Source organism: Schistocerca serialis, chromosome 2 (assembly GCF_023864345.2).
Source record: "Schistocerca serialis cubense isolate TAMUIC-IGC-003099 chromosome 2, iqSchSeri2.2, whole genome shotgun sequence".
Classification (NCBI taxonomy): domain Eukaryota; kingdom Metazoa; phylum Arthropoda; class Insecta; order Orthoptera; family Acrididae; genus Schistocerca; species Schistocerca serialis.
The window spans coordinates 123,805,260-123,831,526 of NC_064639.1; the positions used below are offsets into that span (position 1 = coordinate 123,805,260).

At 41.1% G+C, this 26,267-nt stretch overlaps 1 protein-coding gene across 1 annotated transcript in view; it reads right to left on the reverse strand.

Moving 5' to 3' along the window:
* The window catches only part of LOC126456805 (PRL-1 phosphatase), a 607,421-nt gene extending 581,662 nt beyond the window's left edge, over positions 1–25,759 (reverse strand). The window contains exon 1 of the mRNA XM_050092596.1: positions 25,657–25,759. The gene's annotated coding sequence lies outside the window, so the exon portion shown is untranslated. The remainder of the gene's footprint in view (positions 1–25,656) is intronic.
* Positions 25,760–26,267: the final 508 nt, after the last annotated feature.

Genomic DNA, 26,267 nt, shown 5'->3' on the forward strand with positions numbered 1-26,267 from the left:
TCTGAAGCTAGTGTGTGTGTGTGTGTGTGTGTATGTGTGTGTGGGGGGGGGGGAGGGGGTATTCTGTCCCAAATGGGCAATAACAGTGACTTAATAACAATAGTAATTACGATTACTATTATTATTACCCATAATCTGTTTTGCATATAGACAACACTATCCTTTACCTTTTGACTACAAAGTAATTAGAGTGAATTTTTCACTCTGCAGCGAAGTGTGCGCTGATGAACTTCCTGGCAGATAAAATCTGTGTGGCGGACATAGACTCGAATTCGGGACCTTAGCCTATCGCGGGCAAGTGCTCTACAGACTAAGCAACCTAAACAAGACTGACAACCCCTCCTCACAGCTTAACTTACGCCAGAACCTCATATACAACCTTCCAAACGTCACATAAGTTCTCCCACGAAATACACAGTTTTAATGTGCCAGGAAGTTTCATATCAGCACACATTACGCTGGAGAGTGGATAAGTCGTTTTGGAAACATCGCCCAGGCTGTAGCTAAGCCTTGTATCCGCCATATCCTCTTTTCCAGGACAGCTGGTCGCGCACATGCCGCATGAGAATTACAGGGTGTAGCAAAACGAATCAACCGCTTTAAAAGGGAATGATAACTATTATATTATTTGAGATATGTGCGTGACCGACGTATTGTTGGAATGAGCAAACTCTAGAGTTTTACATGGTTCCAGTTAGGTAGCAGCAGTGGGCGTCCACTTCAGTTCTAGTAAAAATGGTGTCAGGACAACAGAAATCGTTTTGTGTTCTATGTTTTGGTGCGGGTCAATAATAACAGTTCACTGCGACTTTTGTACTAGGTGTGGTGTGGATCCTCCTTCAGCACAGAGCATTAGACGAGGGCATGAATAATTCCGAGAAGCGGGTTGTTTGTGTAAAGGCAAATCGCCGGGCCGTCCCCGAGTGTCTGGCACAGACGTCGAACGCGACCGCCATAGTTTCACAAGCAGTCCGCAGAAATCCGTTCGCTGTCCAGCTCGACAGCTCAACATGCTCCCGGTGTCCGTCTGGCGTGTGTTGCGTTCTCGTTTACACACGAAACATACAAAATTCAGTTACTGCAAGCTCTTAGCGAAGGTGACAAACAACAACGTGTGGAATTTTGTAATCTCGTTCTTGGCAAGATGGAGGATGACAGTTTTCTTCCACGCATAGTGTCTAGTGAAGGGGCAACATTCCATTCAATTGGAAAGGTGAACTGTCATAACGTGAGAATATGGGGGTACGGAACAACCACATGAAGTTGTACAACGTGAGAGATACTCTACAAAATTTAATGTGTTTTGTGCAGTTTCACAGGAAAGGGTGTATGGTCCATATTTCTTTGCCGAGAACACTGTTGCACTAAGCACATATCTAGACATGCTTGAGAACTTTCTTTTCCTGCAGTTGGAGACTGATTCGAACGACTTCATTTACCAGCAGGATGGGGCACCGCCACGCTGGCATCTGGAAGTTTGGAAATTTTTAAATCAAAGGGTCGATGGATCGCTCGAATTGGACAAAAAGATTCAGCCTTACGTTACTGGCCCCCAATGTCAACGGACCGGACTGTAAGTGATTATTTCTTGTGGGGGTTTATAAAAGATTCCGTTTATCTGCCCCCGTTACCAACAACAATGAATGAACGGAGACATCGCATAACAGCAGTTGTGGAAGCTGTAGCTCAAGACATGCTTGCTACTGTGTGGGAACAAGGTGAATATCGCATTGACATATGGCTTGCATCTCGGGGGGGGGGGGGGGGGGGGGGCAAACTGAACACCTATGAAAAGTTACAAAAAATAACTTTTTGAGTTTCCCGTTCATCAAAATACAAAATCAGTTGTATTTGTTTATCAGTTTCAGAAATATAGACGTGTCAGATCGGATGATTACTTTCGATTACTTTTGATACACCCTGTATTGTGAAGTTTGGAACGTGGGAGACTACTGGCGAAAGTAAAGCTCTAAGAACGGGTCTTGAGTCGTGATGGAGTAGCTCAGTCGTTGAGCACTTGCCCACTACAGGCAAAGATCCCGAGATCGACTTTCGGTCTGCCACACAGTTTTAATCTGCCACAAAGTTACTTATTAATTATTGTTGCGGACACACTTTGATATCAGCACATGTGCAAACCTCTACTTGCAGTCTTGCATGTCACGAAGCACTCGGTATAAGTCCACCCATTCACGCCACACCTCCGCTGAAGCCTTGCACAGTATTCCGCAGTCAGTTGTCTGCAAAGCTCTGAAGCTTCCAGCAGCGTCGCTTTACGAACTCAGCAAGCTTTGGCGCAGCCTGCCGATCAGTGCAATCGTTTGGCTTCTGCTGACCCAGGTGGCCCTTGCTCACCGGCAAGCTTTACGTCTCGACCTACCACAATTCCGCAGTTATTTAAATGTCTCCGTCTCCGCTCCCATTACCGATGTTGGGCGACAAGAATCCAAAGCATACTGTGTCTGTAGTAGGACTGTTGACATTTTTTTAAAATATCGGGAATCCGATATATCAGTATTTAAAAGCGATATATCGACAGTAAAAACATCGACGTACCTGCCTATGAAAATATCTGCTGCGCATAGTTAATATGCTGCCGGTTTTAGAGCTGTATATTTAGGTATTGATTTATTATCAGATATTCTGTACATCAACAAGCTAGCAGCCTGCCTATCCACCTTAGAGGGAGACTTGAAAGGAAAACGATATACGTTCACGCTTTGCGGTAACCACTTCGCTAACAATGGTCACTCCAGGTTAGTGGCGCAATAAAAGCTGCCCGATGGGCCCATCGTTCGGTTTCGTCACATATGGGATTTGTCCGGAACGCTTGATGTCCACTACCCTGTTCTTTTTCTGGAAACGCCGGCGACCTAGCAATTGCTGTGTCAAAATTGCGTGGTAAAATTAAACGTTGCAGTTTCTGTTGGTATCGCCGAGCGCCGATTACGTCAGCATTTCCCCTCACATGTCTCCGCCCACCGCAAAGACCAATCTTGTCTTTTAGAATTTTGTTCATCAGTTTCGGCAACTGTTTTTGAAGAAAGCCGATGTGAAGAAACAGCACACCAGTTGCGTTAAAAATTGCTTTTTAACGCACCTGGTGTGCTATTTCTTCACACCGGAAATCTTAATCCATTCACACCGCCACCCCGTAGCGCACTCGGACTGTCTGTACTTGTCTCATATAGTCAGACAGTAAGACTGCTCGTGATGAAAGCTAAAAAAGTAGTAAAATTCCTTCACACAGTGAAAGTAAAATTATGTTTTACTATAACTTCAAAAGAACAACTTCAAATATTAATCGAAAATTGCGAAAACAATATCTATATCTACACGGGTACTCTGAAAATCACCTGTAAGTGCCTAGCAGAGGGTTCATCGAATTACCTTCACAATAATTCTCTATTATTCCAATCTCGTACAGCGCGCGGAAAAAACGAACACCTATAGCATCTCATGCGAGCTCTGATTTCCCTTATTTTATTATGACGATCGTTTCTCCCTATGTAGGTCAGCATCAACAAAATATTTTCGCATTCGGGGGAGAAAGTTGGTGATTGAAATTTCGTGAGAACTTTCCGCCGCAACGAAAAACGCATTTGTTTTAATAATGATACAAAATAAAAAACATCGGCTCTTGATACTGCCGTTTGGCTATCGATATACCGGTGAAAAGATGTCGATATTTTGTGAACAGTCCTCGTGTACATCATACTATACCTAGGTGAGAATAACAAATTGACTGAAAGCTAGTTTGTTTAGCGGGGCAGCTACCATAGTAACAAACAACCACAGAATGAGTTTGGTCACTCCTGCGTACTCACCTGCCGACGACGGCTAGAGGTCCGTTACATAATTGCGGTCTGTGTTAACAGTAATGATTGCCCCCCCCCCCTCCCAAAAAAAAGGGCAAACTAGTAAGTCCTTCACTAAATGGCTCCCGGTACATTTTAATTTAACAAATTCCAAATAATCTGCATTAACCTCGCACTTACGGAAAGCGAGGCATAGTATCATAAGTCTTGCTGTAAATCTTGTAATCCTCCACAGAAAAGAAAAAGGTCAGGATTTGAATCTACCGGAGGAAGCGGAAATATTTAGATACAAAAATATAGTATACGGAACACGCTGAACAGTCAGTTGTCCGTCAACCATCGTAATAGTCTGACAAATATGAATGCTTGTACGGTTAACTATTTTGTCAAGAAGCGGCCCAGCGCTCTTAATCACGTGCACACAGGGTCACAGCGCCCACGTGACAATTATTATTTACCTGGACATTAGTGTTTCCTCGTGACCGGCGAAGGCAGGGCCAACTTCTGCAAGCTGCGCCTTCCGTGTCTGGGTTGAGTTAGATAAGAAAGCGTTACGCATAGTTTATTCCACTTTGAAACTACGGTCTTGCACTATTTCCACAAGTAATTACGTTATGAGTTATATCTTTGAAATCAGTTTTAGCCTTCAGCACTGGTTACTTTCCTTACAGATTTTTGCACGCGCAAAGAATGGCTAGTATATCGGTTCGATCTACCCGCGAACTTTATCGGAGAATATTACATCGATCTCCTTCTCAATTCCCCTTTGTTAGTCTAGTTTTTCTAAAAAAAAATATTGACAGTATTCTCAGAATGGCAGTACCTTGACTAAGAGCGCTGGGTTCACCTACAACGGATTAATTTAATAATTTTTATGAGTATAAATCTCCAAATAATCTTTATATAATAGCACAAATTTGCAATAAAGTTCATAATTATATTTCAGTTCTTCAATATGTAGGTTACACCTGAAACCGGTAGTGTGGTCAATTTAAACAAAGTCAGCGGTGTTTTCATTGATCAAGTTATATAGTTGTCATTTGTTCTTACATATATTTTTTCTCTGTGCGGTCTCTTTTTCCTGAGGAAATGCTGTGGGGAGTGTTAAGAGTATAACGATTCTCTAAAGCGAACTCAACATTACACTGCAATGGGAAACGTATGAACGTACTCACACTACGGAACTGAACAGCTGCTTCTACCGCATCATACTTCGCTTGGAACTTTGGCAAACTGTTGCAAAATGTTGACAGCCGCGTCAAACTCTTGTGAATACGCATTCGGCGTTTTTCTTTTTTGTCACAGAAAAGCAATAGGCATGGATTCTGACTGTGAAAATGCATTAACACTGTGTTCTGTAATTCTTGTGTAATTGTTTGTCATGAAAATCAGCCCGAAAGAGGTACCTGTGGTGCAGAATTTTATCCTGTATTGGAGAAGGTCTATACTGAAGACAGACAAGGTTTCCAGAATTTTGTCAGAATGACATGTGGGTAGTTTGAAGAACTCGTGGGGCTAGTAGCACCACAAATTCAAAGGAAAGACACAAATTTTAGAGCTGCACTATCACCAGCAGAACAGCTTCTTGCTATCCTTCGATTTTTGCAATAGGGGACAGTCACACATCTTTACCGTACTCTCGTCGAATATCACTGGTCAAGAATAGTGAAACTGTGTCTAGAGCATGCTGGGTTATCGTGAATGTACTCAAGGATTTAGCAAATGTAGGTATTGGTATTTTACTTACTATGTATTCTTAAAACATTTATACCTGCATTTACTACATATTCAGTTCCTTCCCAATAACCCACTGTCTGAAGGCAGGGAACTGAAAGTTATTGTTAAGGTCTCAGACTGCCGTAGTATTTGCCACATATCTCATCCCATAAGTAAAACAAGTTGCCGGAAACATTTGAAATACTTGCACTTACACTCAGATGCAGCACATCTCACCTTTGATAGGAAGCAATGAAATATATTTTAAGACCCAAAATGGAACATTATAGGTGTTACTGCCTTTAAGGGGAGCCGGAGGTGGCCAAATCCAAAAATAACGATTTTTTTTGCTACCGAAAATTAAGTGGAACATTCCTCTTTAATGTAAACTTTGAATTATTAGTTCTACTCGCCCTAGAAGTGGAGTTATTACCATTTTCCCCCACGCCTGCAGAGGAAATGCGCGGCCGCTGATTGCATCTAACACCCTCTCGTGACTTCCTGCCGAACTGCTTGACATTTTCTCGGCCCGTTACGCGTAGAGCGCCTTATGTTACGCATACAGCGAGTGTGCAAGGGTTGGCTACATTGTTTTCTGTGACAAATGAAGCGCTAAGAGCGCGGAACATAGTCTCTCTGCTGTTTACCGTTTCGAATTAGTTCAGTGTTGCGCCTGTTGTTGGTAGTATTATACTTCTTGTGTAAAGCGTTGTTCTGGTTACGATGCCACGTTTTAGTAACCGTGTATGTAAGAAGAGGAAGAACGTAGGGAAAAGAAAATTAACACTAATACCAAGTTGCGATACTACAATTACTGAAACAGTGCGTTCTTCTACTAAGCAACACATGGCCGGCCATAGCCCTGTGACATCTTCTAGAAAGAAGCTGACTGGTGGAAGTGACAGATTTCGTGAATATGTTAGTGACAGTGATGATATAAACAAAGTACTGAATATTGGATTATTATCTTCTGTGCTGAAAGAAAGTGTTCTGTGCAAAATGTGTTCAAGTGTAGGAGTGGGACTAGAGATAACAAAGCACTTTGGTTTAGCTTGTGAGATGAAGATAATCTGTGCATGTTGCAAGTATCAAGTGACTTTCTACAATTCACATGCCAGTATCTTTGGTGAAAATGGACGATCTAGAGTGTTTGATGTGAATGTTCGACTTGTGTATGGTCTTCGATCCATTGGAAAAGGGTCTGCTGCTGGTAAACTGTTTTGTGGTATTATGAACTTGCCATCACCTCTAAGCAAATTTGGGTACTACTGTGAACTGGTAGGATCCTCTGTTGAAGATGTGGCTTTGAAAACCATGAAGGAAGCAGTGGAGGAATCTATAGAAATGAACGGTGGTTCTAGGGATTTGGTAGTGGCATTAGATGGTTCCTGGCAAAAGAGGGGTCATAAATCCCTGAATGGGGTTGTAACTGCTACTTGTGGTGATAGTGCAAAAGTGATAGATGTTGCAATATTATCAAAACATTGTAGGTGCAAAAATAAAATCAAAGGAGAGCACAGCGGAACCTGTGAGGCAAATTTTAGTGGATCAAGTGGAGCAATGGAAGTGGATGGAGTGAAACAAATTTTTGAACGTTCAGTTCCCAGATACAACGTTAGGTACAAATACTACCTTGGGGATGGTGACTCCAAAGGTTTCAAGACTATAGAGGAACTGAAACCATATGGAAATGAATTTGTAGCTGAAAAGTTGGAATCATTGGGCATGTGCAAAAGCGTATGGATGCACAGCTTCGAAGGCTCAAACAAACTTTGGGTTCAAGTAAGCTCAGTGATGGAAAGACAATAGGAGGGAGAGGCAGGCTTACTGATGAGGTGATTGAACGTCTACAGAGATACTATGGGTATGCTGTAAGGCAAAATACTAGTAATGTTAGTGACACGCGAAAAGCAGTGTGGGCATTGTTCCTTCATACTGCCTCTTCCAATGAATACCCTCAACACAGCCTGTGCCCAAAAGATTCCTGGTGCAAGTATAATGCAAAAAAGGACTATGATCACAAACATGGTTTGCCAGCAGCTGTGATAAATGCAATAAAACCAATTTTTCATGACTTAGCACGGCCAGAATTGTTACACAAATGTCTACACGGAAAGACGCAGAATCCTAATGAGAGCGTAAACAATTTGATTTGGGAAGTGATTCCTAAAAGGGTGTTTGTAAGCATAAAAACACTGCACTTTGGCATTTATGATGCAATAGCAACCTACAACCAAGGGAACAGTGTGAAACGTGAAGTTCTGAAGGCATTAGGATTTACAGCTGGGGTGAACACTGCACGAGCACTAAGAAATATTGACAGAGAAAGGATAAGAGGAGCAGAAAGAAGAGAAAGGCATATGAAGTATGATGGAACAACAGGCCAGAAAAGAAGACAGAAGAGGAAGCTTTTGGAGGATGAAGAAGAAGACCCTGATAATCCATCCTATAGTGCAGGAATGTATTGAGAAACTTTGATAGCCATTTCCTGTAAATTAGAATTTTTCGAATATAAGGAACATTTTCTCAAAATCCACTCAAGTTAGAGAGATGAAATTTTTATACAGCACTCCTAGTGGTCAAACTTACAATGTAACACTGCCATTTGGCAATATGTTCAGTAGTTTCATTTCAGTTTAATTATAAAGCAATTATTTGTAAAAAAATTTGGGTCATTAATAAAAAAAATAATTGGAAGGAAACTAGAAAAGATACTCCAAAATCCCTCTGTCATAACTGCAATACTAAACCACTCTATATGTAAAAAAAATTCAAATTTTTCTATTTGGTAGTTTATTCATAAATGTTCCTCAAACGTAGTGATTTTAACATGGGCAGCATAGGCACCTCTGGCTCTCCTTAACTTAAAATAAAAAGACTGATAAAATGAAACAATTTATTCTTAAAAATACTGACTGATTCATGAAATAATGTCATCGTTCCTGCTGTAGCTTCAGCAGCAGCAGTTTTGGCTTCAGCTAATTCAGCAAGCATTTTCTTTGCATCATATGTAACATCAGAAGTTTTTCGGTTTACTTTAATAAGCACCCTCTCAACAATTACTTCTCTCAATTCGGATGCAACCCTATCTGCAAATGCAGGGTATTTGTCTGTTGTATTTGACTGGATTTCATGCATGTTACAGTGTGCCCTGTAGCAGTGGCACTCTTACTCTTCTTTGCAAAAATAGGACCTCTGACAGATGTTGAAGCCAGTGGGGAGTGGTGGTGGTGGTACTGCAGATGCAAAGATGTTTGTTGTAGCAGCTGGGATTTCTTCATTAAAGCTTGTAGATTGGAGTTCAGTGGTGGTTAAAAATTCAACTGACCTATCACTGTTATCATCATTATCCTCTTCAAAATGTTTCTGACGAATTCTGAAATACACAAAATATAAACTTTAAAACACTGCCTCCCTTAAGGTACTTATTAAGATATTTATTCAATTTTAACAATTTTTTTTCTTATTTTTACACGAACCACTTACGAAGGAAGAATGGGAAGAAGTTTCAAATGGAAGTGAGACCATATGGAACTTCCCAACTTGTACTGGTGCAATAGACAGCTGACACATTGAAATAGTGCAGCTTGTAGGTACTGGATCATTGTACTAAAATTACACTGGAACATTGTCATTGTGCTGCTAGCACTGGCAAATGAACATCACAAAGAAATCAGTTACGAAGTAGGTATGCAAGGAAATATTTCAGATGGTGGTCTCTTCAAGAGATCCAAGACAGATGCGCGGTTTTTTAAGGGAAAGACTGCTCTACCCACACCAAGTCCACTTCCTGGAAGAAATGAGGACGTGCCATTTGTTATGTGGGAGACGATGCTTTTCCTCTTTCAGAGTACATGATGAAATTTTATGCAGGGTGATAAGAGAAAGGCAGCCAGGAGAGAAAGTTTAATTACAGGATATCTTGCGCTAGAAGAACTGTGGAGAGTGTTTTTGTAATTTAAACAGCAATTTTTCGGTGTCTTAGAACAATTACCTACTTAAGTCCTGAAAAAGCGACATTAGTGACTTCCGTAGCTTTGTCTGTCCACAATTTTCTTAAAATAAATACAGTAAGTGCCACAGTTTATTCATCAGCTGGCAGTTCTGATGTCGAAGATCCAGAAACAGGTAGGGTTTCAGATGGCAATTGAAGGATGTCTCCACAAAACAAATGCTTTCAGAGGAAGGGAGACAACGCAGTCGGCAAAGTGATGTGAAAAGACAAATGAATAAATTTCCAGTGAAAATACAGATGTAATTACAAAATTTATGACCAAAAATCTTACAGCTTCAGTTACGTTAGTGAACGACGTTTTACTTACGATTTTAAATATTTTTCTCACTCGCTAGTTCACACCTCCCCAAAAACTGCATAAGCTCGTAAAATATCCATTTCGGAACGTGTATGTCAGTTGTCCCCGACCCACTTTTAGTTTTGAGCATGCACTCTGTTTTCATATTTGCCCATTTCCTTTCACATTCCACAAGTGGTACACCAATTTTATCTGAAACTTCTTTCAACAAAGCTTTTCTTTTGTTTCTGTCTTTATACGAAAAATCAGAATGACCCCACAGAGATTTCCTAATTTCAATTTCTAGTAAAAACTGTATTATTAGATCTGTTGATCACTCATGAGTCGCCATAGTAGAAAGAAACACAGCAGACGACACGGCAGTGTGGATGCACGAGTTAGCCAACTCTGCCCTGTTTTTACTCACTTATCATAAACAGCAAACTCGAGACAAAACTTCCCTCACCTAGTGTTCCAAACTCGCGACTTCAAACAACTGTTGACAACAGTTGAAAACTAAGTCAAACTTCGAGTTGAAAACACTTGTCAACCGAGTTTGTTGGAGTTGGTTTTCGGTGTGAACGTAACTTAACGATGGAGCGACAACATCCGCACTCCCTCCCCGTTGCACACTCAGCTGACAATTACGTTGTAATTCTCAATTAGGTATAAAGCCGCCAGTCTGTTCCAAGTAATATTAAATGTGTCTTCCTGTTATTCATTTATTTACACCACTTTCATTTCTAATATTAGGTAACGATTATACCGGTACTGCATTTACAGTGATCACTTTTTTTTTAATCGTACAACCGCGTTTAACAGTTGTCTCAGACACCGCCTTTATACGATAGGTCTGTAAATACGTGTACAAAGTATCTGCTTCATTACTGAAGATACTTAAAATGTGTGATTTGCGACGCCTTCTTAAGGTGATACTGGCTTTTGCAGTTTTGGATACATAGGATGATAACACTACAGCATATCGGCATAATCAGCTGCCGTCGCATAATCAACCGCGCCACAACCAGCCCCTGCGAAAGGACGACGCTGTACTGTGCATACAGTTCCTACGAAAACTATAACAATAATAAATAATAATAATAATAGGCATAGAGTTGTTGCTGTTACATGTTTGCGGTTGACATTTCCGCAACAGAATGGTCCATCTACTGGCTGCATGTCGAATGGCATCAGTTGCCCGGGGTCATAAAGGTTTAGCAAGCCCGCGTGGTGTTTATTCTACCGAAGTATTCCACTTTCGCTTGCTGATAAAGAGCACCCGTAGTAGAAACAGAAGCTCCCGAAATGTATTGATTAGAAGTGTTAGCTATTACCTAGATCTTATTCTGCATCCTTATCTTTAAAGTATTTCCCATGGGAGCGGGAACACTGGCCCCAGCGTTTCTGCTACCTTTGAAATCAAAGAAGACTGTATCTTTGTAAGTGGGTTTAGTATCATCCGCGATTCCGCTTGAAACTTCAGTTAAAACTTCTCTCCTTAAACTTGACATTCAACCTGGAGCAGAGAAATGAGTGACACAGAGCTAAGAGTATGGTAGCTGGGCAACAACTACAATCTCGTTTATAGTCAATAATGTAGGTCGTCTGCGGTCGTACACTGCCACGGTTTAGTATGCCGTTTTGATAATTTATTAGGAAATTAAGATATAAATTGAAAATGAATTACAGATATTGGGTCTAAGTTAGTATTGATTTAAATCAACGGAGAAAGCAGAAAATTCGTGCTGGGCCTGGACTCGAACCCGGGTCTCCTGCTTACATGGCAGATGCTTTGACCATTAAGCCATCTGCACGGACTACCCTCGCACGCCTCCCGTCGGACCCAAATTATCACGTTATCCGCAGACGTCTAATGTAGTGCCCCTTGTCCGTTCTCCTCATTACACGGGGCACTTCGCCGATTCCCGTAAGAGTTCGAGCGTGGTGTGAATCCGCCGTCTTCGCCTAAATTACATACACCGAAGCGCCAAAGAAACTGGTATAGGCTTGTGAATTCAAATACAGAGACAAGTATACAGGCAAGCTACGGCGCTGTGATCGGCAACGCCTATATAGGGTCTGGTGCAGTTGTTAGGTCGGTTACTGCTGCTAAAATGGCAGGTTATCAAGATTTGAGTATGAACGTGGTGTCATAGCTGGCGCACGAGCGATGGGACACAGCATCTCCGAGGCAGCGATGGATTGGTGACTTTCCGGCACGACCATTTCACCAGTGTACTGTGAGTATCAGGAATCCGGTAAAACATCAAATCTCCGACATCGCTGCGGCCGGAAAAAGATCCTGCAAGAACGGGCCCAACGACGACTTAAGCATGACAGAAGTGCAACCCTTCCGCAAATTGCTGCAGATTTCAATGCTGGGTCATCAACAAGTGTCAGCGTGCGAACCATTCAATGAAACATCATCGATATGGGCTTTCGGAGCCGAAGGCCCACTCCTGTACCCTTGATGACTGCACGACACATTTACCTTGTCTGGGCCCATCAACACCAGCATTGGATTGTTGGTGACTGGAAATATTGCCTGGTCGGGAGGGTCTCGTTTCTAATTGCGTCGAGCACATGGACATGTACGGGTATGGAGATAATCTCATGAATCCATGTCAGCAGCGGACTGTTCAAGCTGGTGGAGGCTCTGTAATGGCGTGGGGCGTGTGCAGTTGGAGTGATAAGGGACGCCTGATGCCTCTACATACCACTCTGACACGTGACGCGTACTTAAGCATCCTGTCTCATTAAGTGCATCCATTCATGCCCATTGAGCATTCCGACGGACTTGAGCAATTCCAGCAGGACACTACGACACCCCACACCTCCAGAATTGCTACAGAGGGGCTCCAGGAGCACTCTTCTGGGTTTAAAGTTCCGTTGGCCCCAGACTACCCAGACATGAACATTATTGAGCATATCTGGGATGCCTTGCAACGTGCTGTTCAGAAATATCTACACCTCCTCGTACTTTTACTGATTTATGGACAACCCTATAGGAATCACGAAGTCAGTTCCCTCGATCACTACATCAGACATTAGTCGAGTCGATGACACGTCGTGTTGCGGCACTTCTGCGTGCTCGCGGGGGCCCTACATGATATTAGGCAGGTGTACCAGTTTCTTTGGCCCTTCGATGTATGTATGTGATGTCTGTGTATAGATGAGTTGAGAATCTCGGTCTGCCGGGCAGTTGCGGTATCCACTGTGCCCGGATCGTTTACTGACCAGAGAATCTGCCTAGCATGCAGGAGACTCGGGTTCGAATACCGGCCCGGCACAACTTTTCAGCTCTCCCCAGTGATTTAAATCAACCCCCACTTGCAGCCAATGTCTCTAATTCCTTTGCGTCTTAGTTCATAGAGGCTGTTGGATCAAAATGGTGTCTGTTCTTTCGGACTTGTCTAAAAGAATAGATGTCACATGTATTTATAAATTAAAATTTTAAAAAAAACTCTTCTTCCCGTGTACAACACTAGATGAAAGACGAAAACTACTTAATATTGTTCCGTCGCGGCGCGCACGCGTAGAAAGTCACAACTGTACGTGACCCCGACGGATCAGGAATACCTTCATCGTCATTCTCCGCTAAATGCTTTATTAATAAATACTGGACGCACGTTCACCGAACAGCTACAACGCAACTGTTTGAACGTTGCGGCTGGCAACAGTTGAAAACACCTCATAGTCAGGCACAAACACTGTCGACTTGTGACAGATATGTATCGAGCAGATCTAGGTAGCAAAGTGACACTGCTGCAGGGACAGACGGTAGCACCTGTTGTTTAGATTAAATCTGGTGGTTCTGTTGTTTTGGTTATAAGAAATCCGCTTTAAAAACCCGAATCTCAGAACAGTATTTTGTACAAATTGATTTCTCACAGTGTTGCCTTGTATGGTTAAAGAAGTGCATTTTTGTGCTTAAAATTTTAGAAATTGTAACAATTAAATTAAACTAGGCAAGGTTTAGTCGCACGTCCATTGTTTCAGCTTAGCTTTCTATTTATTTGTACAAAGTTGGACAACTTTACGGCGTGCAGTGTGTAATGCGCTGTGCGCCATGCTGCCCGAAAAAAGAAACGTAGTTTCGTCGATAGCTGACCATCCTGGAACATTTACATATCACGTAATTGTTTTATATTGTTGAGTTTGCGAGGAAAACGTTTCGGGAAAATGTTTCAAACAGACCAGCATGTCAAGACAAGTCATGTGGCAGTAAAGCAGAAGAAAAGACCACGACATCAACTACTGACAACAGCAAGTTGCAGTAGCAGTGATTCGTCCAAACGTAACCAAAACAGTCGGTTTAACATGGATCTATGTGAAGCATTCATTGCAAGCAATATTCCTCCTCACAAACTTACAAACCCTATCGTCAAAGGCTTCCTGCGCAAATATCGCTTAAATCAAAATATACACGATAAATCAACATTGCGTAAAAATTACATACTGACAATTTACATAAATGTTCTATAAGAAATACGCAATGAATTCAAGGACAGCATTATCTGGATTTCTGTTGACGAAACTAGAGACACTTGTGGCTGCTACATAGCAAATTTAATTGTTGGTGCTTTAAAAGGAGAGCCTTCTTCTTCCTATTTAGCGGCCTGCAAAGAACTTGAAAAAGTAGATCATTCTACGATCGCCATATTTGTGAATGAGGGTATTAGAAAAATATTTCCACAATCTTCTGCAGATGAAAGGGTGTTTGTGTTTATTTCAGATGCTGCTCCCTATATGATCAAAGCAGGAAAAGTACTCCTAGTATTTTACCCCAATTTCGTTCTTGTGAGATGCTTTGCTCATGGAGGACATCGCCTTGCTGAAGAAGTAGGTTCCACGTCTGTGAATGTCAATAAACTTATTTAATCCACAAAGAATATGTTTCTAAAGGTTCCTGGTCGCATCAAGACCTAAAAAGAAAAACTACCAAATGAGACTTTACCTACCGAACCAATGGTAACTCGTTGGGGTACGTGGGTCGAAGCCGAGTAGTTTTACAATAAATGTTTCGAGACCATTGCAGGGATAGTAAACGACTTCGATTGAGCAGAGGCTTTGGCACTTTGCCAGCGCAAGGAAGCTTTTAATGATTCCGGTATTAAAAAAGACATTGCTGTGATTAGCACTCATTTTTCCCGTATACCTGCAAGTATCAAAAAGCTTGAAACTCAAGGTTTGGCGTTGAATGAATCTATGCACTTAATGAAGAAAATTATTCTAGTAAAGTCCTCATTGCCGGAGGAATTTGCAAGAAAACTCAAAGTAAAGTTTGAAAATATTTTAAACAATAATCCAGGCTTTGAAGCCCTGTGCCAAATTGACAGTTTTATTAATGGGACAGGTAAACTTTTACCAGAAACAATAAGTGCCAACATAGCACACAAATTAAAATACTGCCCAGTTACCTCAGTTGATGTAGAACGGTTCTTTTCTGTTTACAATAATGTTTTCGGTGATCGAAGACACAATCTTACAACCCAATGTTTTTATGTTTACAATAGTAGAAAAAAGTAAACTAGATTGTAAATGATGCTGTGGTCCAATAGCACTAATTGAAAGTTAATGCTGTTCAAAAAAATTTCATGATTTTATGTAGTCTTTTGAACAAAATATTACGCAGTTTTTCAGCGTGCCCCTCTGTGTGCGATATATCTCGAAGTTGGCCCTGTACACATCGATTGCTTCGCTGCGACTCACTCGCTTCGCATCCGCTTGTTACTCACAACAATAGCAAAAAAGGAACAATTCTTGAATCACGGTATGCGTCCCCATTTTGCAAATTTCTTGAAAATAATCCCACAAATGCCCCGTTCCTAACCTCTACTAGAAAGTATTCAGAAAATATCAGCGTTCTAGATGTACCGGTTTTTCGCGTGGCCGGCGCTCTTCCTCGTAATGATATGCACAGATTCGACATTGAGATATAATGCACGCAGTAACTACCGCGTTTTTTTCATTATTTGATCCTGCATATTTCGACACTTTTCGTGCATTTTAAGGTTTTTATGATGTTGTGTTCAAAAACTTGCGTCAACATTTGATGAGTTTCTGCAGCGGTTTTGGTAAGTTTTCAACGAAATTATATACAGCCACAGGAGTATTCCAGGTCAGCCACCCCAGAGCCAGAAACCAACGGAAACATGACAAAGGAAATACGCTCGCTAACAACTCGCCACCTAGCCGCACTGATCAAGAAGTATGATAGTGGTGACACCTAGCGGTACTTCTTCCTACTCCAGCGCTGTGTCGGAGGGTCCCGACCCGTCACGTCGCGGCGTTTCACCACACAGCTGACTGCCCTGGGATGCGCCTTGCAACGGGTGCTGCTACTGACATTTACATCTCGGTACATTCGCATATGTGCAGTTCTGAGATAAACAACAAAAGTAGGCAACTCAAAATAACATCCAGCCAAACGCATGACAAATTCCATATCACAGATTGCTGTAGCGTGGTATGAAGCGCAAATGTGCAACACCGAAGTAATTCGTGAGGTGCACCTGTTATCAACACGATAGTTGCTTTGGACACCATCGTGCTATATTAGACACGGTACTATTGCAGGTGGTATGCTGTAGCTTTCCTCTGACCTCTGAACTGGCTTACTCAGTGGCAAACAATTCAACCTCGATGCAACTTTTTTCACAATACCAAATCAATCCCAAAAGTGAAAAAATGGGATTAGTGGCGGAAGAAACCCTTGGACTTACTGGGAACCGAAACCTGACTTTCGCCTGTATAGTCTGGCTGTACCTTGCCACCGAGTCACGCTGTGTGCTTGTACTTTCAGTAGGGTGCTGCGACGCTGTTGCCAGCTTTCAACTTGCGAAGCGCAAATGGTTGCAGGTGAAACAGTCTTCTACAGGGTGACACAGAAAAACGGGAATATTTCGACAAGCCAATAAAACTAGAAGTGATGAAAGAAAGACATTGCATTCATAGTAACTGAAACCTCAAAACTTTTCCATTTACGAAACATTGGTGGCATTAATCATTTTTTGAAATTTACGTCCTTTAGATGGCGTCGTCCTGTACGAATACATTCGTGAAATCTGCTGTTGAGATTCCTCATTGGCCGCTGCAACATCTCAGCTGGGATACTGTGAATTGCATCCCGTATTCTCTGTTTTAAATCATCCAGGGTTCTTGGTCGAGTCGCATAGACTTTGCTCTTGAGGTAGCCCCACAAGAAAAAAATCACAAACGGATAAATCTGGCGACCTAAGGGGGGCAGGGAATGTAACCGAATCTCGAGACCACACGGTTGCCCAACAATTCTCGCGCGTATGTCACTGATTACCGTGCGGTGTGTGATGTCGCTCCGTTCTGTTGAATCCAGGCTTCTTGAACGTTTGGGAAAAGTTGTTCAATGCAGGTGTAACGAAAGTTCGTAACATCTCCACGTAACGAGCAGCACTGACAGTTATAGTGTTTCCCCGTTCATTTGCGAAAAAAATACGGTCCGATGATCCCATGTGTCGAAACAACACACCATACTGCCTCTTTACTAGCGCGTAAAGGGCGTTCATGAACGTCATTAGGATCTGTGTTTGCCGAGTAACGGTAGTTCTGTTTATTCACATAGCCTGTGAGATGAAAATGTGCCTCATCTGACATCCACGACTTGTTTAGAAATTCATTGTCATTGTTTATTTTTGTTACCATCTGTTGACAGAATCCTAATCGTAATCGGTAATCGTTGTCCTTCAATTGTTCCACCATCTGCAGTTTGTACGGATGAAATTTTAAATGAAGATGAAGAATTCTGCGAGAACACTCTCCCGGGACATTCCAACCACTGCTGCTTGCTTACGATTTGAACGCCGTGGGCTCCGTAAGGCAGAGTCACGTACGACATCAATGTTCGATGGAGAACGCACACTTCTTGGTCGTCTTGTTGTTTTCTTCTTGAGGGCAGATGTAGTCTCTTCAAAGTTATTAATCCAACATTTTATCGCGTGTTTCAACGGAACGCCATCATGATGTCCTAAATTATAAAAAGGTCGAAACTCCCTCTGCGCCGCTACCAAACTATCATTGTTTTTATAAAACATTTTTATGGTTAACGCACGCTGTTGTCCGTTCCACTGATCCATGATTACTGAAATGGCGGACTGTTTACTCGCTGTCACAAACCCCCAGAGCTGTCATCTGCCCATGGCTACCACTACTATTTCAAACATTCCCATTATTCTGTGTCACCCTGTATACACTGCAAGACTGAGGCATTGCAACAGAGACTTATACAAACTCCGTTACATGACTGGTTGACGTACGCTCACCAAGCCCACTGCAGAGTTACTTGCAATTGTCCTACGATTGCTACTGCAACCGCGCTGAACCCATATAAGACAGAAAATAGATATAGCTAGACATCTGCGAAGGCAATGGGTATCAAGAAGTTGCACACTATAAAGTCGGTAGGTCGTGTGCGGAAGGTAGTGAAAATAGTGAACAGCGGAAATAGTCATTTCTGTCGGGGAGAGAGCCCGATGATTAGGGTAATTTTCAGTCTTGGAGCATCTAATGAATCACTTGTCTCGGGAGGCAACAATATCATCTTGCCGTTCTACTGATCGCTGCAAGCTTGCAAACTGGCAGCTGAACACTACCTAATTAGCAACAGGCAGGTGAATTTGCATTAGAGTGCAGTGGTTTCATTTGACTAATTCACTCTTTAAACCTGAGTTCCGAACATTATAGCTGGACGCATTTGGCAGCACCCAGAGTGGGAAGCAATGACCTACAGAAACAATTGATAGCTGTAATTGTTACGCTTTGGGCCATTAAAAGTCCATTAATTTGAATAATGAACTTCAGTGTTTCTTAATGAGGCACGAAAGCCCTTTACAAAGTACGGGTGAGTTCATCAGGGCTTAGCCTCATTTCGCTTCGGCATAAGCCGTTCGCCGAGAGAACTTTAGCCAGAGCTGACAACAGCGTCCACGTCTATAGCCCGTTGAGCTGTTGTCTGATTTAGCAGTTTGCTGTTCTAGCAGACAACGTCCCTCTCTCTCTCTCTTTATCCCTAGTTTATCGGATTAATGCCCGTGTTCCCAGTTACAGGAAACGAATTCTCTTTTTGGTAAATATGGAACAAATATGCATATCTTCTGTCCCTCTCTTTAATCCGAACAATCAATGTTCGATCCCACGAGAGTCCTATAATATTTTCTGAAACTCTTCCTGACTTTACACCTAAAAATATTTTAAGATGTACGCCTGGAAACATTTTTTGCTTGTACGAAAACTGCTACGTCACTTCTTTAATGGTTAACTGAGACGAGGGAAGGCCAAGGAACACTCCTTCCAACAGGCCCATTAGCAGTTAACCGTCATCGCCGCACCGTATTATTCAAATCAATTACCGTATTAATTGTTGTATAGGTAAACCAAAACGAAAATTTTAAAAAATGGCATTTTTTCTTAACAATTCTATTTCGCCTTGCGGGCTTCTCCAGGTGATGCCAACCACAGTCTTAGAGCGCCTACGAAGATTGCTTAGTAAATCGTCGAATCACAGTGAAAAAAGTTTAACACGAAATTAAGAAACTTTTCTGTTAAGCGCACATTAAAAAAAAAACCTTTTGTAACTTGGGATCTCATCAAATTTTATTATAGTACAGCAATTAGATTTCCTCCTAAAATTTACTCTTATAGGCACATAGTGCATATCAGGCGTCTACCGAAAATAGATAATCGCTATTGGTAAGTAAATCTGTTATTCTTTACCCAAAATGAGAATCCAATAGCTAACACACAGCGCTTTCCAGTTCGCTGTGTATTCGACAGCTAATGTTCTTCGCAATTTGAAACTTTTCCCCAAGGCAAATTAAGGTGTTTTATTACGAAGGTGTGCTGAAAAGTACTTCTTCCGAATTTATTAATGTGAAAACTCCGTATGACTTTTAAATAAAACAGAAGTTATTAAAATTCTACATCTTTATTCTTCATTTCTATATATTTGGTGCCCTCTGTCGTTAAAGGGCTCCGAACTGTAGCGTGTAACTTAGCAGTGTGTACCAGTAACTATGTCAGTGCGTGAGAAACAGCATGCTGTAATCGAATTTTGAATTCGAAGAGTTCGTTCACACTTGCAGCATCCTGTCCTTCAATATGAACAATGCCAAGACCGCACACGAACTTTGCAACAATTCGACGCCTTGGCTTCACTGTCTTCGATCAATACTCCAAACAGCTCCTACTTAGCCCCATCCGCTTTTCATCTGTTTCCGAAACTTAAAGAACACTTTCGAGGACTTGACTTTCATAGCAATAAAGCGGTGCAAGAAGAGGTGAAATTGTGTCTCCGTGAACAGTTAAACATTCTACAGTGACGATATCAACAAACTGGTCTCTCGTTGGCAGAAATGTGTTCGCCGTCAGGGCGCCTATGTTGAGACATAAATATGTAGACAGGAGGAGTAAAGATGCAGAATATTAACAACAATTGGTTCCAGTGAAGAAGCCTTAAGTTCTCACATAAAAAAATCAGAGGCATTACTTTTCAGCACGCCCACGTAGATCCCTCTGAATTGCGTATTATTAGTACCACGATTTTTTCCTAAGAGATTCTCCTCACCCCCCCCCCCCCCCCCCACCCACACCCTCCGATCACGATTGTCTCTTAATCGATGTTTTACTGTGTAACCAGCAGTAAAACAAGCCACTTTCACCAATGTAGAAGATATCTATGAAAAACTGTATGAGCTCTGTGCTTCTTACTGCGTTTGCTTTTTGTAAAGAGCAATGACTGTAAGAAATGAGTAGTGAAATAAAAAGTATTGGACTCAAAAATGGTGTTTGATATAATTAAACTTTTTTAACTAAATGATATTTAACTATTAGAAATAATACCCCTCACTGGTAAAACTTGTTTGGGCTAACACAACCCCTGTTCCTTTCCTTGAGAATACCCGTCCGCCCGATTCTGCAGAAAGTTCAATTCCTATTGTGTTTTATGTTCATCTCTTTCCAGCAGCAGAGACCCTATTGTGGGAGCATTCTGAAATACAGTTTCTATGAACCATACTCTTTGGGGCTCGAAAATACGGCGTTGAAAAATCGCCTAACTTATTTCACATTGTCGTTGACAGAGCTATTTCATCTCCATTTTAAGGAAAACGGCGGTTTGTTTTCGTGCCTAGCGATTTCTCAACCAGTATACACAAAAAATTACAGAACCTGTATTTAAAAACATCAAACACGAAACGATTTTGACACAAAATTCACTTGTTTCAACACTCACTTCGGCAAACAAACACTGAATTTGAAAACTGAGGTGTCGCCAACGGCAATACCCAAGACTTAACTACGCCAGTGACCTCTGTTTACTTTTTTAGGTAAAAACAGCGAATAAATGTGGGCGACGTATCGACTGGAGGACGTAGGTATATTTAATACATCGAGAAGCACAATCTTTCCTGTTTTGTGTTAAAAGAAGAAAAAAGGTGTAGGAAATTACATAGTTTTGTGTCAGGCCCACAGTATTATTTCGTTTTAACCGATTTCTCGGATTCCGTAGAAATGTTGGAACACGTGAGGCAATACTAACCTTACGCCTTATCTTAGAAGAAAGATTAAGAAAAGGCAAACCTACGTTTCTAGGATTTGTAGACTTAGAGAAAGCTTTTGACAACGTTAACTGGAATACTCTCTTTCAAATTCTGAAGGTGGCAGGGGTAAAATACAGGGAGCGAAAGGCTATTTACAATTTGTACAGAAACCAGATGGCAGTTATAAGAGTCGAGGCGCATGAAAGGGAAGGAGTGATTGGGAAGGGAGTGAGACAGGGTTGTAGCCTCTCCCCGACGTTATTCAATCTGTATATTGAGCAAGCAGTAAAGGAAACAAAAGAAAAATTCGGAGTAGGTATTAAAATCCATGGAGAAGAAATAAAAACTTTGAGGTTCGCCGATGACATTGTAATTCTGTCAGAGACAGCAAAGGACTTGGAAGAGCAGTTAAAGGGAATGGACAGTGTCTTGAAAGGAGGATATAAGATGAATATCAACAAAAGCAAAACGAGGATAATGGAATGTAGCCAAATTAAATCGGATGATGCTTCAGGTATTAGATTAGGAAATGAGACACTTAAAGTAGTAAAGGAGTTTTGCTATTTGGGGAGTAAAATAACTGATGATGGTCGAAGTAGAGAGGATATAAAATGTAGACTGGCAATGGCAAGGAAATCGTTTCTGAAGAAGAGAAATTTGTTAACATCGAGTATAGATTTAAGTGTCAGGAAGTCGTTTCTGAAAGTATTTGTATGGAGTGTAGCCATGTATGGAAGTGAAACATGGACGATAACCAGTTTGGACAAGAAGAGAATAGAAGCTTTCGAAATGTGGTGCTACAGAAGAATGCTGAACATAAGGTGGGTAGATCACGTAACTAATGAGGAGGTATTGAATAGGATTGGGGAGAAGAGAAGTTTGTGGCACAACTTGACTAGAAGAAGGGATCGGTTGGTAGGACATGTTTTGAGGCATCAAGGGATCACAAATTTAGCATTGGAGGGCAGCGTGGAGGTTAAAAATCGTAGAGGGAGACCAAGAGATCAATACACTAAGCAAATTCAGAAGGATGTAGGTTGCAGTAGGTACTGGGAGATGAAGAAGCTTGCACAGGATAGAGTAGCATGGAGAGCTGCATCAAACCAGTCTCGGGACTGAAGACCACAACAACAACAACAACCGATTTCTCGTGTAACTTTTTAGACTGTACTGAGGACAGAAAAAAGTACTCGCCGAACCGGCTCGGAATCTGGTATTATATCCTTTGCCTACATAAATTTCTCATGTAAAGAACTTATTGGCATAGAATAAGATAACCTAAAGCAAAATTTCCTTCACGTAGTTAATACAGAACCTACCTTGCTCCAGAATATATTTGTAGCTGGAGCACATGAACACGACGGCTGCTGCAACCAGTTTTCCTGGCACCGCTCCCGGAAACTACTAAGCAAACCGTGTCACATGGCTCGATAAGATCCAGCCCTCCACCCACCCACGCCGCAGCTCTGTCATAATGGCCCAGCTACTTACATCCGCAAAAATTCGATGTTCTCCAGTCACTTACGCAGAACATTATTTTACTCCCTCCTCTCAATAGAAAATACTTCAGACGCTATATCGAGAATGATGCACTTGAGTATCAGTTCAACAAATTACATACTTTGCATTCTGCTGTTATCAGCCTTCTCCGGCATCTGTTATGCTTTCTCGTCAATCTAAGTACATGAAATACAACAAAGACCATACATCGGGCGTTGGAAAGATACAGATCGTTAATTTGTGCTCTTCTTAGCGTGGAGCAGGAGTGTGTGTGAACATTCACATGTGCAGAAGGGGATATCTGCCGCCAACATACATTGCCTCCATGTCACGTGACTTTGTTGTACGTACCTCTAAAAAAGTAGCTATTCTTCCTTCCACGTATTTCTATTGACATCCTTACCACTGTTCCTACTATTAAATAAATTTGATAAAACAGATCAAAATATGCGTTGCATTAAATTATGTTTAGCATTTATATAAGTACAATTCCGTCCTTATAAGTATTTTTTTTTTGTTTGGCCTATTCATGAGGGGCATCATCAGTGATCTATCACATGATGGCAATTGTTCAATTCTGTACATTTTGCTAGGTGACGTAATGTTTTCTGTTAGCACTACAGATAAATATGTATAATCATACAATATTCTTTATATTATAAGTCACTGATAACGCCTAATGAGAAACGTTCAGCTGAAAAAAAAACCGGATCTGTTCTTATCAATATGATAAACGTAATTGAAGCAGCAACTGATAACGAATGACTGCAAGTATTAACAATGTCTTAACCATAAAAAAACTCCAGTTACTAAACATGATAAGACGGCACATGAATTTACCACAAACCAAACAGCAATGTCAACAGCACAAAATAAAAGAACACACATACTTTCACTGTTCCAATTGGTAACGAGGTACAAGCAAAGTAGGAATGCATACAACCAAAAATAAACAGACAAAACTGTAATAATTTTAAATAATTTAGTAGCACTGAACATGAAAGGACAAACTGTCGCCAATGCTGTTTTACTACTGAAGTGACATGAAACGGATGAAGGAATGCGAATACAATCAGGGATGAACCAATGGTAGGACATACTATTAGCGAATATTATTCAGAATTGCTGAACTCTACTGTAATCAACATACTGTGACTAACAAATATTTGTGCAAAAAAGGGGGCGAGCAGCCACTTCAACCATTTTAACCGTAATTTATCATCAAAAATATTTACACGAAAATTACATTTTTTTCAAACACTGAGCTCACAGTGTTCGAACTATAAGAAACACTGCGTGTGGGAAAAATTATGTTTTCTATAAACCATTGGATTTTTTTTCCTCTTACAAACCTGCAATCCATTCCTAAATGTGGCACTTTCATAACACCAGTAACGTCACATAAAATATATTATTACAGTACGCATCTGACTTTTCATGATGTTTAAAAGGGCATGATTATGTAGCATTATGTCACATTCCTTAAGAACTGAACGAAAATACCGAAAAATAAACACTTGACAGTGCTGTTACTCTGTCCTTACGCAAGTATATAAATCACCTTTTAAGTTACGGTTATACACCAGCGCAAAAGTAATGATTAGCGTAAAATTTGTTCTCCTGTTCGAGTCCGCGTAAGTAATAAACTGTAATATTCTAGGCAACATTTCCTGTGTAGTAATATAGCACGACAGAGAACATGAATTTCAGATAAAGGGGTCGAACCAAAATACGGAATCACCGTAATTTTTGACAAAAGAATTTGGATCACTATGTAACAGTTGATTATTTAAGCTATAAAATGTAACAAATCACACAATTTGAACATTATTAGATTATACCAATCCTCTGTCTTTATTTTAGCAATGTAATGCATCTTTCGTTGCGCGCTACGTTTACTATTTCACACTATCCACCTGATGAAATGCGTGATACGAGACGAAGTATAACAAAAACGTTCGCTGAGACACGGAGTCGGTCATTGGTCTTCCCCCACTACAGCGAACGTGCTCGTGGAAGGTCAGTTACCCACCACACGTGTTACTTTCCTGTCAGGATGACAGAATTCCAAGGTTATTGACCTCGCAGGAACATTAACGACTCTCGAATCCAAAAACATCCCACCACAGCCTGACATGCACATACTCACTGCCACAAATGTTGTAATATCATAAATATACTGTAATTAATAAAAAAAGTAGCGAAATCAACACGTTGAGATTCCTAATTAATTTGATATGAAACTGCTCAAGTAAAATCAATAACAATAACAAAACCCTTATATCTGAGATATATAAACATGTTTGTATACAAAGGGCTGTATTTACGGGACGGTTCTCGATAAATCCCACCACGTCTCGTATCTTTATGTCTACATACATCCACATAACAAATAAACAAAGATGTTATGGTTTACTATCGTAAACAACACGAACAGTTTCACGATGATTTCATTCACGTGTCAATCTTGATTGCTTGCATGGAAACACTACGAAAACAATTAAGCTAAAAGCCACGATACCGGCGTCATCACAAGAATGTTTTGGTTAGACGTCACTAACTGACGTACACTGCGTGGTCACACGGGATATAACAACACTATCAGCATTAGCGCTGATATGACGTCAAATACATGTGAATGACGCACACTGGTTTCAGATATCACAATCGAATGTCGCAATAGCGGAACGAAAACAAATGTTGTCAGTAGTTTTAAGCACCCACTACAATAAAAATATGACGTTAAAATATCTTACTCACCACAAGAGCCATGCACATTGAAGACTGATTAGACGGTTAAAGACGCAAATCCGCACAGTCGGATGTTTTAAGCACTCCCACGGGCGAACAGAACTCAAGGTTAACTGTCTGCGGAACAAAGATGGAGGACAGTCTAGACGGCGGAGCTCTGTCTGACGTGACGTCACCCTGAGGTGGAATACCATTGGCTGACGGCAGTCTGCGTCGAAGAAGAGGGGCGCTTCAATACAAAATATGCGGCGTTTCTAGAGCAACGCGTCTGTCAGGACGTAACATTTCTGCTGCAGTGACACGAACGCCTAAATCCATGTGACGCAACCAGAAACATGTAAAAGTTCATGAAAATTCTTTTTATATAGTGCTGTGACGATCAGGTGTGAATAAAGCAGCTGCTATTCCGTTATTCTGACAGGCTTTCCAGTCTTTCAGATGAAAATTAAAACAAAACACATTACTGGAACAATTTAATCGTGTGGTCACTTAATTATGCGGGACATCCAGGGGTTTAAAGTATATTAGATCCACCACCAGTCAAATTTTGAAGTGCTGCAGATCGCAAAATTGCGCTGAGAATGCATTTCTTAAAGCTTTCCTGACGCATCGAATATTCC